This window comes from Giraffa tippelskirchi, chromosome 1 (genome assembly GCF_054371585.1).
Source record: "Giraffa tippelskirchi isolate mGirTip1 chromosome 1, T2T-mGirTip1v1.2.pri, whole genome shotgun sequence".
Classification (NCBI taxonomy): domain Eukaryota; kingdom Metazoa; phylum Chordata; class Mammalia; order Artiodactyla; family Giraffidae; genus Giraffa; species Giraffa tippelskirchi.
The window spans coordinates 177,573,904-177,593,891 of record NC_137275.1 but is presented as its reverse complement, the minus strand read 5'-3'; the positions used below and the strand labels follow the sequence as shown (position 1 = coordinate 177,593,891).

Here is a 19,988-nt window from a genome sequence, read left to right as displayed (position 1 = left end):
ATCAGAAAAAAAAAAGAGAGAGAGCGACTGGGCCATTGGTAGGCTTCCATATAACGAGTGGTAGTGAGCCTTAGGATCAAGTTGGCTGCAGGCCCCTTCCCACAGGGTCCAGTTCAGCTCCCTGGATCTTCAGAGAGTCTGTTGGTGTGACTGGAGCAGAATCCTCCCCCCTCTCACCTACATCAGTTTTTGGTTAGTGCTGAGCAGAGACCAGCTGGGCCTCTGGGGAGGTGGTGTCCATTTGGTCAGGCCAGGGAGCAGGAAGTCTATTTTCCTAGAGAAAGGAAGGCTAAGGAAAAGGAGTGGTCTCCCCCAGGCCAGAGAGAAACCTCAGTTCCTTCTGAAGCTCTACAGAGCCCTCTACCCCCTCTTCCCTACTCCACCCTTGTCAGGTTCTGGGCCAGTTCTGTGGGAATCAGGAAACAGTGGAGAAGCCAGAGCTGGAGCCAGTTGCCCCGTGAGCAGCAGCGTGTCTCTGTCCAGCCAGGGCCGCCCACAGGCATCCTTGAACAGGGATGGTCTCAAGCTGGGCTTGGCCCTCAAGCACTAGCCGTCACAGGGCTCCTTCCAGTATGGACCACTATCTGTACTCCACAGCCAAGCCCTTGGATTTTCAGGCCCTAAAAAGAAGGCTTAGGTCTACTGGCCAGGACCACATCAGCCACCACTCAGGGTCCAGAAGAGATGTCCTTTCTTGCCCTTTATTGTTCCTTCTATTCCCTACGAGACTCAAGTGCCCACTGATGTTATGCTGAGATGAGCTGAGTTAGAGAGAAGTGGCTAAAGACCCCCCAAACCTATCTCCAACCTTGACCTGTTTGAGGGGCCATGGCCCCATGATCCTACAAAGCAGAAAAAAGGAGAGAGGGAGGCTGCTGTTCATAAAACTAGCCATGAGTGGTCCCCTCTGGGATGTTGGAAGGTATCACTGTGCTTCCCTCTCCCCTAGCTGGAATAGACCTCAAAGGAGACTGGATAAGCAGCTGTAGACAGGGGCAAAGTCAATCTCAACCAGTGCTCAGAGCTGCAGTTAGAGCTCTGGACCCAGGGTCCTTGTCTCTGAAATTTCTGTGAGCCTAAGCTGTGCACTGGAAAGCTACTTACTCTGGAAATGTTTCCAGTTGCCTACAGCAGGTAGCAGCTATCATATTTTCAGAGTTTAACTTACTTCACCACATCACAGACTACATCATCACCTACTTTCCACCAATTACTACCAAAGATCTATAAGGCTTTGATGAGAAGATCGATTTTTTTTCTGGCTAGAAACAAACTATAAATGCCATCACATTATAAACAATGCCTCCTAACTAGTCTTCTCACCTGCAATTTACTTCCTACTTAGTACTGCCAGATTTATTACTCTGAAGTCTTATCTTTATTCAACATTCACTCCTCCTGCCCTTTTTAATGGTATCCAATACCTAGAGAATCAAGTTCAAACTCCTCACTTTGGCTTTCAAGTTCCCTCCATCTTGTCTGTCTACTCACTTTCTATCCAACCTTACTTTCCATCCTCCATTCATGTAGTCCTTCAAACCTGTTTCATAAGCTCTTTCCACTCAGCTGTTTTTGTTCAGATTCTCCTGCCTGTTACACTTGACAAAACCTATAAGGAATTATCCAAAACCTACAAGGCCCAGATCAACTCCTGCATCAAGTCTTCACTGATCACCTTGAAGCCAGAAATGATCTTTGTCTACTGAACTGTGGTTGCAGATTGTTGATTTTACAGATAAGAAAAAAATCCCACAAAAGCCAGGGGATCAATACAGGCTGCCAATTTCTTATACTGCCAAGTAAGATCATTAAAACAATAACAACAACAAAAAAACCCTTATATCAATTATTTTTATCATTTCATTAAAAAAACATAGTCATATTTTTCTCATTTCATTGTATACTGATGCAAACTTCATTGGAAACTGATATCAGTTCATGAGAGGTTTTGATTAAGTAAATCACTTGTTACTTGACATGATTATGCTCTTTTTTTGCATATCTGCTTTAATGGCTCTTTTAGATAGCAAAGTCCAAGTTATATTCATCTTTGTATTCACAATATCCAGAGCTTAAGATAGTATCATTTTTTTTATTTTGTGTTTCCCATAATACTAGCAGTGTTTAGATTGTAGAAGATGGTGAGTCAAAGTCTTATTGAATTAAAGTAGTCCAAAAAGAGTGAGAGTGTAAATGAAAGTAAGTGGTGTGCAGATCTGACTCAAAAGGCTGACAGAGAAGACCCCTGCTATTCATAAGGGGGGGGGGAAGGTCTATTAAAAGAAAGCTTAGTAAAAAAGGAATAACCCTTCATAACCTTGAGTTACATAATGAATTCTTAGACATGATACCACAAGTACAAGTGACAAAAGAAAAAACAGATAAGTTGGACTTCATAAAAGTTTAAAATTTTTGTGCTTTAAAGAATACAATCAAGATAGTGAAAAGAAAAAAAGGCAGGGGGGAGACAACTCAAAGAATGGAAGAAAACATTTGCAAATCATATATCTGATAAGGGACTTCTATCCAGAATACATAAAGTACTTTTATAACTCAACAAAAGATACATAACCCAATTTAAAAATGGACAAAGGATCTGAGCAGACATTTCTCTAAAGGAGACAAGTAGTCAATAAACACACGAAAAGATACCAAATATCACTAGTTATTAGGGAAGTGCAAATCAAAAGTAAAATGAGATACCACTTCCCCCTACTAGAAAGGATAAATAAAAAAGACAGACAATAACAAATGTTGATGATGTGGAGAAATCAGAACCCTCACATGCTGCTGGGAGGATTGTACGATGGTTCAATCACTTTGGAAAAGTCTGGTAGTTCCTCAAAACATTAAACATAGAGTTACCATATGACCCAGAAATTCTACTCCTAGATATATACCCTAAAGGGATGAAAACATATCTATCTTCACACAAAAACTTATATATGAATGTTCATAGCAGCATTATTTATAATAGCCAAAAAGTAGGAACAACCCAATATCCATTAACAGATGAAAGGATTAAATTGCATGTAGTATATTCATAAAACATAATATTATTTGGTAATAAAAAGTAATGAAGTAGTGAAACATGCTACAATGTGGATGAACCTTGAAAACATTATGCTAAGTGGAAGATGCCAAACACTAAAGGCCGTGTATTGTTTGACTTCATTTCACCTGGGAAGCCCTTGTCATATGAAATACCCAGACTAGGCAAATCTATGGAGATGAAAAGTAGATTACTGGAGTGGCTTCCCGGGACTTGGGGAAAGGGAAAATGGTGGGTGATTGTTATCGGGTACTGGATTTTTGGGGGGATGATGCAAATGTTCTAAAATCAGATTATGGTGGTGGTTGCCCAACTCTGTGAATATACTAGTAACAACTGAATGTGTGTTTAGTCTCTCAGTTGTGTCTGACTCTTTGTGACCCCATGGAGTGCAGCCTGCCAGGCTCCTCTGTCCATGGGATTCTCCAGGCAAGAATACTGGAGTGGGTTGCCATGCCCTCCTCCAGGGGATCTTCCCAATCCAGGGATTGGACCCAGGCAGATTCTTTACCATCTGAGCCACCAGCGAAGCAATTGAATAGGATACTTTAAATGATGAAACAGATATCCGTTATGTCTCAATAAAGCTGTTAAAAAAAGAAGCTGCAGCAGTGAACAATGCTGTTTAGCACCACAGAGGCAGAAGTCTTTAAAGGCTCAGTAACTGGGTAGGGGTAGGGGTGGCAGAAACTCAGGTGTACTAGAAACCAGAGGGTATCACTGCCATGTCAACCCGAGGATCTCAGACAATTCCCTCTTCTGTCTGTTTTTTTTTTTCTTAGAAGGATGGACTATGTTAATTCTTTCTCCTTAATTGTTTCTTAAACAATCAGAAGTCTGTCTTCTTTTTATTAATACTTGAACTGTCTAAAAGCAGTTCTAACTTTTAAGCTCATAATATTTAAATTGCCTGACACTTATCCACCCTCTCCTATTGAAACCCTCTGTTTCCTTTGGCTTTCTAGTTTTTCTTCTTAGATCATTCTTTCTTCATTGTTTAATACAATACCTGACCTATATTTAAATATAGATTCACAGCAGGGCTCAGACCTGAAATCTTTTCAACCTGAGAAGTGTTTAGCCCTTCCCAGTATTCTATTGATTTCCAAATCTTCATTCTTCCTGAACTTCTAGAATCAAATCTCCAATAGCCCATTAGGTAATTCTTACTTCCCCAAATGGAGGGACTTCCCCTAGTGATCTAATGGTTAAGACTGTCCGCTTCCACGGCAAGGGGCGCAGGTTAGATTTTTGGTTGGAGAACTAAGATTTTCCACTCAGCGTGGTGTGGCCTCCCGCCAAACAAAAACCAACCAACCAATAAAAAAAAACCAAATTGATTTTTCTATTTCAAATCAGCTTTCTTTAAACTACCATTATACAAAATCGAGCTATTTCAAATCCTAAAAGATGATGCTGTGAAAGTGCTGCACACAATATGCCAGCAAATTTGGAAAACTCAGCAGTGGCCACAGGACTAGAAAAGGTCAGTTTTCTTTCCAATCCCAAAGAAAGGCAATGCCAAGGAATGATCAAACTACCGCACAATTGCACTCATCTCACACGCTAGCAAAGTAATGCTTAAAATTCTCCAAGTCAGGCTTCAACAGTATGTGAACTATGAACTTCCAGATAGTCAAGCTGGATTTAGAAAAGGCAGAGGAACCAGAGATCAAATTGCCAACATCTGCTGGATCATCGAAAAAGCAAGAGAAGACCAGAAAAACATATACTTCTGCTTTATTGATTACACCAAAGTTTTTGACTGTGTAGATCACAATAAACTGTGGAAAATTCTTCAAGAGATGGGGATACCAGACCACCTTACCTGCCTCCTGAGAAATCTGTATGCAGGTCAAGAAGCAACAGTTAGAACTGGACATGGAACAACAGACTGGTTCCAAATTGGGACAGGAGTACATCAAGGCTGTATATTGTCACCCTGCTTATTTAACTTATATGCAGAGTACATCAGGAGAAATGCTGGACTGGATGAAGCATAAGCTGGAATCAAGATTGCCGGGAGAAATATCAATAATCTCAGATTTGCAGATGACACCACCATTATGGCAGAAAGCGAAGAAGAACTAAAGAGCCTCTTGATGAAACTGAAAGAGGAGAGTGAAAAAGCTGACTTAAAACTCAACATTCAGAAAACTAAGATCATGGCATCTGGTCCCATCACTTCATGGCAAATAGATGGGGAAACAATGGAAACAGTGTCAGACTTTATTTTTGGGGGCTCCAAAATCACTGCAGATGGTGACTGCAGCCATGAAATTAAAAGACGTTTGCTCCTTGAAAGAAAAGCTATGACCAACCTAGACGGCATATTAAAAAGCAGAGACATTACTTTGCTGACAAAGATCTGTCTAGTCAAAGCTATGATTTTTCCAGTAGTCATGTATGGATGTGAGAGTTGGACTATAAAGAAACCTGAGCACCAAAGAATTGATGCTTTTAAACTGTGGTGCTGGAGAAGACTCTTGAGAGTCCCTTGGACTGCAAGGAGATTCAACCAGTCAATCCTAAAGGAAATCAGTCCTAAATGTTTATTGGAAGGACTGATGCTGAAGCTGAAACTGCAATACTTTGGACACCTGATGTGAAGGACTGACTCCTTGGAAAAGACCCTGATGCTGGGAAAGATTGAAGGCAGGGGGAGAAGGGGACAACAGAGGATGAGATGGATGGATGGCATCACTGACTCAATGGACATGAATTTGAGCAAACTCTGGGAGTTGGTGATCGACAAGGAAGCCTGGCTTTCTGCAGTCCATGGGATCGCAAAGAGTCGGACACAACTGAGCAGCTGAACTGAACTGATACAACATTGAAAACATAGGCATTATCTGGACTCTTTCTGCACGTTCAGACAATCACCAGTGTCTTCCTTCCAGTGTTTTAGGCCCTGATCTAATAGTTTACTGTGCTCTTACCACATTCCAACTATTATGCTAAGCACTTGTTGTTTAGTTGCTAAGTTGTGTCCAACTCTTTGTGATCCCACTGACTGTACTGAAGCCGAAGCTCCAATACTCTGGCCCTCTGATGCAAACAGCTGACTCACTGGAAAAGACCCTGATGCTGGGAAAGATTGAGGGCAGGAGGAGAAGGGGACAACAGAGGATGAGATGGTTGGATGGCATCACTGACTCAATGGACATGAGTTTGAGCAAACTCTGGGAGATAGTAAAGGACAGGGAAGTGTGCTACAGTACATGGGGTCACAGAGTCAAACACGACTAAATGACTGAACAAGACTGTAGCCTGCCAGGCTCCTCCGTCCATGGGATTTCCCAGGTGAGAATACTGGGGTGGAATACCATTTCCTTCTTCAGGGGATCTTCCTCACCCAGGGGTTGAACCTGCATTTCCTGCTTGGCAAGTGGATTCTTTACCACTGAACTACCAGGGAAGCCTGCATGCTAAGCACTTACATTCTCTCATTTTATACATATAACCACTCTCTAAGATAAGTATTATTATCTCTATTTTATGGATGAGAAGTCTGAGGCTCAGAAATATTAAATGACCTGGTCAGTTTGAGCAAACTTTCAGAGATGCTGAAGGACAGGGAAGCCTGGCGTACTGCAGTCCATGGGCACAACTTAGCAACTGAACAACAGCAACAAAAGGTAACTCGGTCAGTAATGTCTGACCTGGCATTCAGACACAGAACTCTCTGACTCCAAAGTCAGTGTTCTTAACTGCTTGTTACACTGCCTTTCGAGTTCCGGTCACTACTTCTATCACCTGAGTTCAGACCTGCAGGCACCTCTCCTCTGAATTATCATACAGTCTTCTAATTAGTTTTCTTGCTTTCATTCTGGCTCTTTCCTCCCAGCTATCCTATATTCTGACATAAGACTAATTTCCCCAAAGTACTGCCTCAATATTGGCATCCTCACCTTACTACTAAAAAGTTGTTAGTGGCTCCCCACTGCCTACAGGATAATCTAAACTCCTTAATGTGGTATTCAAAGTTCCTTCCTACTTATCCAACCATGTTGCATCACATGGCAAATTTATTCTGAATTTTGGTTCACTCCACTGGGAAGATATCTGGAATGCTCTATTTTCCTTGCTTTTGTTTCTTTTTAAAGGATCTAGCTCAAATTCTACCATGTCTGGAAGCTTTTCTTTATCATGAAAGTCTTTATTCTGGACTTTTTCAATATCAGCTGTCTATACAACTCATTTGGTACCAAGTCTTGGCCATTTTGGCGACGGCACCCCACTCCAGTACTCTTGCCTGGAAAATCCCATGGATGGAGGAGCCTGGTAGGCTGCAGTCCATTCGGTCGCTCAGAGTTGGACACCACTGAGCTACTTCACTTTCACTTTTTACTTTCATGCATTGGAGAAGGAAATGGTAACCCACTCCAGTGTTCTTGCCTGGAGAATCCCAGAGACGGGGGAGCCTGGTGGGCTGCCGTCTATGGGGTCGCACAGAGTCAGACGCGAGTGAAACGACTTAGCAGAAGCAGCAGCAGCTTGGCCGTTTTATTTTGTTATTTATCTCTTGATGACAGCACACTTTTGAAGAGTGGGATTGTCTTATATCTTGATAAGTAATTCTGAGCCCAGAGTCTTGGCACTCAGTAGAGCACCACTGATGTTTGCTTGGTAAAGCTATTGAATGGCAAGCGCAGTGGGCTAGCTGGACTCAAGTCAGCTTTCAGAAGATTAGCTTAGCCTGAGAATAGCTTTTTTTTTTAACTTTTAAAATCAGTTCTTTTATTCATTTATTTATTTTTAAATTTTCATTGGAGTATAGTTGCTTTACAATGTTGTGTTAGTTTCTGCTGTACAGCAAAGTGAATCAGTTATACGTATATACGTATTCCCTCTCTTTTAGAGTTCCTTCCCATTTAGGTCACCACAGAGCATTAAGTAGAGTTCCCTGTGCTATATGGTAGGTTTTCATTAGTTATCTATTTTATACATGTGTATATATGTCAATCCCAATCTCCCAATTCATCCCACCTCCCATTCCCCCTCTTAGTGTCCATATGTTTGTTCTCCGCATCTGTGTCTCCATCTCTACCTTGTAAACAGGTTATCTGCACCATTTTTCTAGATCCCACATATATGAGTTAATCTACAATATTTGTTTTTCTGACTTACTTCACTCTGTATGACAGTCTCTAGGTCTATCCATGTCTCCGCAAATGGCACAATTTCATTCCCTTTTATGGCTGAGTAATACTCCATTGTATATACGTACCACATCTTCCCTATCCATTCCTCTGCTGATGGGTGTTTAGGCTGTTTCCAGATCCTGGCTATTGTAAACAGTGCTGCAATAAACACTGCAGATCATGTATCTTTCAGAATTACGGTTTTCTCCAGGTATATGCCCAGGAGTGGGTTTGTTGGGTCATATGGTAGCTCTATTTTTAGTTTTTTAAGGAACCTTCAAACTGTTCTCCATAGTGGCTGTATCAAACTGTACATTCCCATCAACAGTGTAAGAGGGTTCCCTTTTCTCCACACCCTCACTGGCATTTATTGCCTGTAAGAGAATAGCATATTTGATAAGCAGCAAGGAAGGAAGGAAGGAAGATGAAAACCAAAAAGTTAAGCCTTAGCAAAGTGCTTAGTAAATAAATCTTCAAGGCCAAGATCTCTCTTAACCCCTCATTTCTTTCCATTTTCATACTAAGGATGGAAAGATGACTGAGCAGCCATGTCCTCAGTCAGTACTTCGCTACCATTTATATCCACAGTCATGATCCTAGAGTGAAGATTGCAAAGTGAGAGCCTGGTGGTCACATCTTCTATGTCGACAGATTTTACGTGGTTTGCACAAGCATTTCTACTGTGGTCAGAATAGCAAGCCTTGGACCACTAGAAAAGCGAGAGATAGCTAAACCCAAGCTAGGCTGAGACCCTTCAGGCAAGCTCACGTGATCCAGGGTTGATGGTTCCTCCAAACTTTTGGAGAAAAATATCTCCAACTTAAGTCGACAGGATTCTCAAAATTAAGGAGTATGCAAAAATGAATTTGCATCAAAGATCACAAATATACATGGAAACAAGATAATATGAATGAATAACAGAAAACAACAAATAACTAGATTTAAACTGCAAGAACTTCAAATATTAAGAACATCAGAGACAGAACACAAATCAGCTATGAGTAAAATGTTTTAAATAAAGGATAAATTCTCACAGATAAGCAGTTAGTAAGAGATTACTAAAAAGATCCATGGGAAAATAAAACATATCTGAATATAATCACTGGCTGCTGAGCATTCTTATGCCCGGACCAGGCTATGCTATAGGGAGCTGCCAAGTGAAAAAAAGGATATGGAAGCTAAGGGGAGATAAACATCTTGCTATAGATCTGAATGGTAGCCTATTCAAAACACTATGTGAAAATGCTCTATAAATTATAAACATTTTATAGAAATGTAATGCATTGTTGTTACTCTTTAAAAATACCAGCATCCATTGAAGATTTTACCTGAATTATTAATAGCTATTTATTGTGATGGTTGAAAACAGATGATTTTCTTTCTATTATTCCTCCTACATTTATTAGCTGGCATTCCAATATGAGAAAGATTTCCTGTTTCCTTCCTATTTATTTTTTTGGTATCTGTGTAGATTCTTAGCTTTTTAAAAAACATTCAGTAGGTCATAATCTCTTGCTGGGTATTATTGATTTTGATGGTCATTATCTCAGATTTGGCACTATTTGGCTTTTTTAGTGTGAAGATTTTTATTGTTGTATACAAACTTTTTAAACTTGATCATTTAAAAAATTTTTTAAAAATTATTTAGCTGCATCAGGTCTTAGTTGTGGCATGTGGGCTTAGTTGCCCCACGGCATGTGGAACCTTACTTCCTTGACCAGGAATCACACTTACATCTCCTGCATTGGAAGGTAGATTCTTAACCACTGGACTACCAGGGAAGTCCTCGAATTAACTGTTTATTTTTGGAATAATTTTTAGAAAAGTAGCAAAGATAGTTAGGAGTGTATCCCTATGTCTTTTCAACCAGCACCCCCTAATGTTACCATCTTATATAGTCATCGTGCATTTGCCAAAACAAGGAAATCAACACTGAATATAGTATTATTATCTGAAGTTGCAGATTGTGAGGATTTTGCCAGTTGTCCCACTAATTTTCTTTTTTTTTTTAATATTTGGCTTTTAAAAAACTATATATATATATATGTATATATATATATATACACACACACACACACACATATATAACTTTTATAAAATGTAAATTGTTTTAAAACAAAATAAAGCCTTCCTTCCGCCCTTCAAAAGATAGGTAGATATACACTGGAGGCTATAGATAAACAGCTTGGACAGTGTTTTAAGTATAGTTTAGCAAATAAAAAGATCTGTATTTCCCATAATCAAGACATTAAGTAGTTTTGGAAACTATCAGGCAGGTAATTTTTAGTGAAAGCAGTACTGAAAAATAGATAAGACAATGTGATCCGAATACATTTCTGTCCCTAGCCTTTCCCAGTCGCTCTGCTTACCTTTCACCTCAGGACACTTTTCTTTGGACATTAGCAGGAAGTACTTGCCTGTGTTGACCCAGTCAGGTATCCTCTACATCAGAGACAATCTATGTTAGGTAACTCCTTTTGGCCATGTTTTTGCCTCAGACTGCATGAGTGATTCCAATAGGAAAGGTCAGAAGTGCCCAAATCATACTGAATAAAAATAAACCACGATTTACCACATACTCTTTTCTCTGAGGTAGAAGCATCCCAAGGCCATGAATTAATATCATCTCAAGAGTCAATCAATCAAGTAAACAAGTCATAAGTATCCACTGCACACACTTCTGCTGTGTACAAAGCACTGTGCTGGGTGTTTAGGGGTAAGAGCTCAATTTGAGGGGCTCATAATTTTGTTAAAACCATTGCCAACATGCCTCTGTGGAGGGCTACGGCAGCAAGAAAGATGTTTCAGGATGTAAGATAAGGGTCAGAGCAGTGGTTTCAAACTTTTTCAGCCCCAATACATAGAACAACTCTGGTTGAAGCAGGGAAGGCCTAAAGCCTCATACATTCCAACTCCCTCTCTCCACTTCAGAAAGTGAAAGTGAAGTCGCTTAGTCGTGTTCGACTCTTTGCGACCCCATGGATTGTAGCCCACCAGGCTTCTCTGACCGTGGGATTTTCCAGGCAAGAATATTGGAGTGGGTTGCCATTTCCTTCTCCAGGAGATCTTCCCGACCCAGGGTTTGAACCCGGGTCTCCCACACTGTAGGCAGATGCTCCACTTCAGAGGGGCCCCCCAAAGGCACTTCCAGGGGACCCTAGGGCTCAGATGAAAAAATTCTGAAAATCTCTGGGCAAAGGCAAGACTGAGTATGGTTGGTTGGGATTGGGGAAATGGGAAGTGAAGCAAAAACTGAGAGAAATCATCTTTTTTACTTCATGACTTTCAAATCATATATGCTTGGAAAATGATGTCAATTAACTACATCAACAGCAGACTTACTTCACAGTACAGAAAATAGCTTTTTGGGGGAATTCAGAAAAATCAGTTTGTATAATTACCCCCCATGCCTACTAAGGTTCTATGTCTTTATAGGCCATGAGATTCGATGGATACTGAATTTCCTCCAAGACAAGTACTTCTCACTAAAATGTATGAGAGATGCTGAAAGAATTTGGAGATTTAAGAACTGGTGGTAATAGTGATTCCTGCAGTCTCCGGGCTGAGTTGCAAGGAGAGAATAAACAGGCTATTAGCTGCCTGAGAGCACCAGGCTATGACATCAGGAGTCCAATTCCACAAATGGAATAGCAGCCAATGCCCAGGAGCACGTCTGTCTTTCCTCCAGGTTGTGTGTAGCTGCTCTGACCTGGGGAGGCCACTGTTCTGGACTGGCATTAAGTTATTTTGGACTCCAAGTGAGGCCAGCCAGTGTGCTGGGCGTGTGCTGGAAGAGGCCTAGCCTGAAAGGCTGTCTCAGACACACCCAGCTGCTTCCTTATCAGGCCTCCCTAATGTAGAGTCTTCTTTCGAAGCACAGAGCTTGCTTTGCGTTTGGCTTCTCAAATATGTTACAGAAAGGTTCAGCTAAAAGTCCACCCCCCAAAATCAAATAGAGTCTAGAAGAGGCCTGACTCTGAGGTACAACAGAATGGGCTCTTTCCTAGGACTACCTGGTGTGGGTTTATCTCCTTTCCCCCAAGTCTTGTTATTGTTCAGTTGCTAAGTCATGTCTGACTCTTTGTGACCCCATGGACTGCAGGATGCCAGGGTTCCCTGTCCTTTACTATCTCCCGAAATTTGCTTATGTCCATTGATTCAGTGTTGCTATCTAACCATCTCATCCTCTGCAGCCCTCTTCTCTTTTTGCCTTCAATCATTCCCAGCATTAGGGTCTTCTCCAATGAGTTGGCTCTTTGCATCAGGTGGCCATAAGTCTATCTCCTCCCTTATGAACTGGAAATACGTAGGCACCTTTAATGGAACCAAAAATCACAGACAGAATATGTTGGGGTGAAACCCCCAACAAGTTCTCAGGCTCAGTTGTGAGAAGAGTGCAGCACTAGGAATTACACTCAAGAAAAGAATAATCTAGAAGCCACTGACCCTCATGGAGCTGTAAAGGGTCTCTTTCCTTTATTCCATAGAAATACCATGATAATCAACTCAGCTTTGTTCCCATTTCTCCTTCTGCTCAAATGGGATTACACCTAGAAAAATATTCTCTTCCAGTAACCCAACCAGCAAGTGCATGCCCTTCTCCACTAGATCAATCATTTGATTCCCTTCTTAGCTCAACTCATAGCACCTGTTTGGAGGCAGGAGGCTAAATCAGATAACTTCTTAAGGTACCTTTCAACTCTAATTATAAACTAAGCCAAATTAAAACCTTGGGCCCAAGGGAAGGTCCCTATGCAGTGTGCTAATAAACGTCCTCCCTCTCAACATAAATACATGGATACACACACACAGAAACACACACACACACACACACACACACCCATACTTCCAAGTGCCTGGCTTCTAACTGCCACAGTTAGAAGTCTCTAAGGATTGAGAACTTGCTGTAAATCTACCTCTTTTGAGGATGCAGGTTAGGGAGAGAGGGGAGGACTACAGAGAATTAGGAGAGTCAATTCCTACCTTGACAGGTTGAGCTCTTCAGATGGAGGGGGTGGAGGATGCAGCAGTGGATAAAGAGACAGAGAGATAGGGCCTCCTAATGCTAGGTGCAGGAGAGCAGCAAGGAGCAGGAAATCACCAAGACAGAGACAGTGAACCAAGGGTGAGTGTTGAAAGGTCCAGCGTGGGCCGCTCTACTTGGAGGATAACTCTCAAGTGAATATTTGCAGAAGCAAGTTAGCTGGGACAAAAAGGTTCCTATGCTTCTCTACTGTTCAGTGTGGTCAACCCTTTGCTCTTCCTTTGGCTGCTCCTTTTGGCTTCTAGCCTCTAGGAAGCAAAGCCAAAATGTTTTCTGCTTCCCCTCCCCCAAGGCAGTGGACGGAGTCATGCAGGGCGGGTAAGCTGCTATCCAATCAGACTCTTGAAAGCTGTAAATAAAAGGCCACATATGTACAGTAAAGTAGGCTATGAGAAGAATCTAGATTGAATTACCACAAGCCAGTTGTGGAGACAGGGTGGGGGAGGTAGGAGAAAGAGGAGAGAGACGCCTAGCTGCCCTTCAGGGAAATATTTTCATTCAAGCACACTCCACCCTCAGCTGGACTGCTAGAAACCATCAAAGCCTTGCTTCCTGGGAAGCTATGTTCTAGTCTCACCCTCGTCTCAGCAGAGGGATCATAGTCTCTGAGACTCCTCAGTTAAGTCAAAAGCCTTTTCCCAGATGTGACTTGTTTTCCAATAGACTTGAAATGACGGTCTCCAAGTCCAGCTCCCGATGCTTGGTAAAAGCACTGGGCCTGCCTTATTAGCAGGCAGCAGAGAAGACCATTTCTGCGTACCCAATACTGTATTTGCTTTGGTTATAAGACTAAAGTGAGAGCAAACTGATATTTACTTTAAAAACTTTTAAAGCAGGTGGCAAGAGTCTTGTCTGGGCCCAGAATATTCAGGAGCCTAGGTTCTGTAATTATTCAGAGCATGGATTTTGGTGTTGACAGGTTTGGATTCAAATCGGACACTCTTCCTGCTAGCTGTGGGCTTCGGGAAGTTACTCAACTTCACTAAACTTCAGCTTCCTTATTCGCAAAACTGTCATGATATTTTCCCTCAAAGGCTTGAGGGAGAATTGAGTAAGATATTACATGTAAGTGCCTGACACAAGGTAAGTGCTCAGTCATGGCTACTATTATTATTAGAGCTTTGTCAGCTGACCAATGGAGTCCTTACCTCTCTCTTTCCTTTCCCAATTTCCCAGAAAACCTAAAGGCTCCAGATCCAGGGAACTGGCAGGGCAAAACCTCTTCAAAAGAGCCAAAGGAACTGAAAAGGGTCATGTTTTTGGTTTTTTTTTTCCCTCCCCTGCACTAGGACTGAATCAGTAAGCCTGTACCCATTACATTCTAGATTCACCGGCTGGCCCTAGGAACCTAAGGCTCTCCCAAACCAAAGATACTAATCCATCTCTAGTGTTACCTGTTGTGGGGCATGCTCCCAGACTGATGGTGCTTCTCCAGGGGCCCCAGATCAGATTCCAGTAGATGTAGGAAAGAAACAGTCTGATCCCAAGTTGGCAGGATAGGTCCGGCCAGGCTGTTGTCTGCCCATCACAGCTGCCTGTGAGGCCTATGGGTTAATAATAGCAACTCTGATGCCAATGGATTAAGACAGCACTGTAGGAGGTGTTTATTTTTACACTCTGGCGTCAGTATCAAGTTCTACTGGTTACTGCCCAAATCTAGGGCAGCTTCCTGCTACAAGAGTGGCCTCGGTCTTCTCCAGGATGCTGAGTCGCATTCTGGAGGAAATGAGCCTTGCTGAAAACAGTTTAGTATTCACAGGGACAGGGAAGGGGAAAAGGAACAAACAGAGCTGTCATAGGTCCAGCTGTCTGGTCCCAAATCTCTGGGACCAGGTGGACCTCAATTGAGAGATGTTGTTCACAGTATCCTCCTGAGTCAGGAAGGCCCTGGACAAGGGACCTAATATGTTGTTTACGTTGTTTTGGAAGGGTGGGTGTATGCGCGTGCATGCACACACACACACGCGCGCACACACACACTGGTTGCACTGAAATGATCTGAATAAAATTAAGGAAAGACTGTTACTTAACTAAGCAGAAGCTTCGCCTCATCAGTCACAAGTCCCAGATTAGTGCTGTGAGTGCTGACCTTGTGAAAAAAAGAAAAAAACCCACCTGGGAAGGTTTTATAGGATATTTCAAAGAAAGGATGGTTAGGCTGGTCCTTATTTGATTTGCACAGCATTTTCAGCAGGTATATCAAATCCCTTGAAAATTCATTTGGCTAGAGCTTCTTTCCTAGAAATGACACAATAGGATAGAAATACCAAGAAACCAGCTCTCATCCGGCCAGGAGTCAGTGCCTAGAAAAATCTTTTGCGAAAGCCTCCTTCTCCCCCAAGGCATAGAGGTAGAGTTCCAGGGACCTTACACTTTGAACACAGAATCTGGAACTCTGTGGATATCCCAGTCACGTTCCTGAAAGGCAGTCCTAACACAGATTTCGTCTAGTCCCATCTGGCAGACAGGGAGGTGAGGAGGCTGGCAGCTGGACAGCTGATGTAAATAGATGGGTCTAGGCTACTGAGGGGTCATGTGCACAGCAGATTGCTGTGGAATGACAAAAATGTACCACGCACCAGGTAGGAATGCTGAAGTGCAAAGAAAGCAGCAGCCAAGCACACAATAATAGTGACTCCATCATCTTCCTGCCTAAGGCTGACTCATAGCCGTAGTCAGAGACACAACATAGCACCATCTTGAGGAGTAGGAAGGTAAGCTGGTGAACACCCATTCAGTACATTTTTTCTCCTGCCATTCAAGGCTTATCTACTTGGTCATCAGAACAACAATGCAGCCTCAGAATCAACCAGATTTGATGACTCGAGATATGCGGTTTGATCTCAGCTCCATCTGGAAGCTACTCATGCCTAGGATAGTGGCAGGATGCCTGGATAGGAACACTGCTTTCATTCTTGGCTTTTTCTTTGACTTGCTGGGTCATCTTGGGGCAGGGTACCTGTCCTCTCCAAGTTCTAGGTTTACCATTTGGAGAAGGGGCTAATTGTATCCACCTTCTGGTGAGATGGCAAGAAAATATTTGAACAATCAAATAATAAGTAGTAAGAATACAACTCGAGATTATCATATAAGTAAAGTAAGTCAGAAAGAGGCAAATATCATATGATATCACTTATATGGGAAATCTAAAATATGACACACATGAACCTATCTATGAAACAGAAACAGAATCACACATGTAGAGAACAGACTGGTGGTTGCCAAGGGGGTGGGGGGTGGAGGAGGAATGGAGTAGAAGTTTGGGGTTAGTAGATGTAAGCTTTTATATATAGAATGGATAAACAACAAGGTCCTACTGTATAGCACAAAGAACTATATTTGATATCCTATGATAATCCATAATGGAAAAGAATATTAGGAAAAGAATATACATATATATGGGCTTCCCTGATACCTCAGCTGGTAAAGAATCTGGCTGTAATGCAGGAGACCCTGATTCAATTCCTGAGTCAGGAAGATCCCCTGGAGAAGGAATAGGCTGCCCATTTCAGTATTCTGGGGCTTCCCCAGTGGTTCAGATAGTAAAGAATCCACCTCCAATGCGGGAGACCTGGGTTTGATCCCGGGGTTGGGAAGATCCCCTGGAGGAAGGCATGACAACCCACTTCAGTATTCTTGCCTGGAGAATCCCCATGGACAGAGGAGCTTGGCAGGCCCACGGGGTCGCAAAGAGTCGGACATGACTGAGTGACTAAGCACAGCACAGCATACTACATATACACACATATGTCTATAAACTGAATCACTTTGTTGAAGAGCAGAAATTAAAACATTGTAAATCAATTATATTTCAATAAAAGATAAGTAGCAAGAAATGTAAATGCTATAAATTCTTTGGGCCAAAGTATTTTAAAACTATGACTGTCACTCATGCATATAGTAGAGAGGCTTGGCCTTGCATATTTTTATTCTTCTAGGTCACAGTGGTCATGTTGGGAAGTGAACCTGGCCTGTACTTGGAGGTACAGTTCTTTTCTTTCAGGCATATAATCCCCACCACTGGCTTGAGGAACAGTTGAAACAGTCAGGAATCTGCTTACCTAGATACAAGCTATTAATTTCCACTAATGTGTAACAGAGAAAGTAGAAAAATGCAAACAGAAAGAAATGTCTCTACTCACCCACTTGCTCCATCTAAAGGCCTGATAAAGCAGTGTCAATGAAAGGATATATTCCGCTGCTCCATTAGAACAAAGGCAATAGTGTATTCTAAACCCAATACAAGGCTTCACTTTTTCTGGCCCAGCAATCATTAGCTTGCCAGGCCCCCAGCACTTTCGGAAAGTAGAAATAGAAATTTATTCATCATTGATGCTGATACCTTTTTTTTCTGCAAGTGCCTACCCTAGGGTTCAAAACAGATTTTCCTGCATCCTGCAGCTTCTGGTGAGCTTTCAGGAAACCCTCCTTTCAGCAAACACTGTCTGTAAAGGGCCAGACAGTAACTACTTAGGCTTTGTGGCCATAAAGTTCTGCCATATATTCCCTTCTTCCTTTTTTAAAAAAACAACTCTTTAAAAATGTAAAAACCATTCTCAGCGTAAATGTAAAAACCTTATAAAGTTATTCTGGCATGGACCATAATTTGCTGATTTCTATTCTGGACTTTAAAGGCCTCTCTATTCAAAGTCTGTTTCTCAAAATTCTGACTCTGCTGGGCCTGCCTAGGGATCCTCTTTCCTCTTCCCACATGGTTGTTGCATACATTTCAGAGGCAGCTCCCTCTAAGGAGCCACTGAGGAATGTGAAGGAAGAATTCTAAGTTTATTTGTATTGGAGCTGACAGACTGGCTAATTCCCCTCATATAAAGTGCTTCAAAAACATCTGTGGAATTTAGCTTATTGCATTATCATTCTGGAGTGCAGACTGAGCCGTAAACAGCCTTTATCTTCTATTTCTATTTAATAATACTATCCCAGGCCTCTACCAGGCCTTTTTCTTTTCTTCTTCTCCTGCTCCCCAGGTTCCAAACCGACAGTTGAACTGACCTGGGTCTCAAGTCCTTCTCTTTTACCTATCCCTCTGATTTCTACATGTGGTATGGTTGTAGATAGCAAAGGAACTATCAACAGTCAGATGAGTTTGGATATAGTAAATATGGATGAAAGGCACGAGGAGAGAGGTGAGCTTATTTTGAGCAAAGACATAGAGCTGTAAATCTAGGCTCTATTACTAATAGTTAAAATAGCTTTGTAAACAGGGCTTAAACTACTATAAAAGCAAACTAAGGACAATGTGCAAAGAGTCAGGAATTACCAGAGTTATGCTGGAGAAGAGATAGGCTACCCAATCCAGTATTCTTGGGTTTCCCTTGTGGCTCAGCTGGTAAAGAATCCGCCTGCAATGTGGGAAACCGGGGTTCAATCCCTGGGTTGGGAAGATCCCCTGGAGAAGGGACAGGCTATCCACTCCAGTATTTTGGCCTGGAGAATTCCATAGACTGTATAGTCCATGGGGTCGCAAAGAGTTGGACACGACTGAGCGACTTTCACTAGCTTACCACACAACATGGACTAGAAGGGAATGACTTGTAGCTGAAGAATAATACTCACAATGACAGTAGCCATTATTTATTATCTATTTGATATTTATTATCTCACCTGATGTGAAGAGCTGACTCATTGGAAAGGACCCTGATGTTGGGAAAGATTGAGCACAGGAGGAGAAAGGGGCGACAGAGGATGAGATGGTTGGATGGCATCACTGACTCAATGGACATGAGTTTGAGCAAACTCCGGGAGATAGTGAAGGACAGGGAAGCCTGGCATGCTACAGTTCATGGGGTGGCAAAGAGTCGGACACAACTTAGCAACTAAACAACAACAATAATAATCTACCAAGATACTGCTGTGGTAGATGTTTGCCTAATACTTCATTTGAGAGAAAAAGCAAAAGGTACAGGCAAATCCTAATTCAGTGAGAAAGCTATTTGTTATTTTGAAAGATTCAAGTTACATTCAAAATTCTAAAATGCCTCATATCAGTTTGAGAAAATTATGGAAATAAGAACAATTAATACAAGAATATTCTTGAAAGTTGTGCCTATTTCACGTATAATTTAGAAATATAACTGGTCACACCTTAAAAAGGGAGATTTTCCTGTATTTTTGTTTATCATAAATTAGCAGGCCTCTAAGTTCACAAGTAGACATAAAACTGATGGTTATCTTTATAAGAGAGTTAAGAATAAAAGAAATACATAAAGTACACAGGACTATATGGCAAGGAAGTATACTATAACTGTTTATATACATTCTCTCTCCTCCTTGATTGCATGTTAAGGATAGAGACAGTCTTACTCATCTTTGTAGTCATTTAACCTAGCCTAGAGTCTGGCACATGGTTTAAAATGTTCACTGAACTGAACTAAGGAGGAATTGAATCTTTACCAAACTAAATTGGGCAAATTTCTTTTTCCAGAGCAGAATTTGGTTCATTACAATTGTGGATGTATTTATACACACTAAGTTCTACTCCTCCCTGGTGGGATGTGGGGTGCTGAGAGGACAAAGCTGGTACAGTGGCTGGCCTCTGGAATGTGCAGGGCGAGTATCCCCAGGTGCAGCTCCTCTCCCTGTACCCCAACACCGCACTCCCTTCACTGCTAGTGGGAGCTGCAGCATGAGAACCAAAATAGCATATTCCAGCCAGAAGGTCCAACAGACATCCTCTCTCTGTCTTCCGTCATCCCTCCACGTTGAACCTCACCAGTCTTCAACTCTGTTT

General features: G+C 41.9%; 1 protein-coding gene across 2 annotated transcripts in view; it reads right to left on the bottom strand.

Moving 5' to 3' along the window:
* The window catches only part of RUSC2 (RUN and SH3 domain containing 2), a 58,558-nt gene that overhangs the window by 21,731 nt on the left and 16,839 nt on the right, over window positions 1-19,988 (bottom strand). The gene's annotated exons all lie outside the window — the stretch shown is intronic.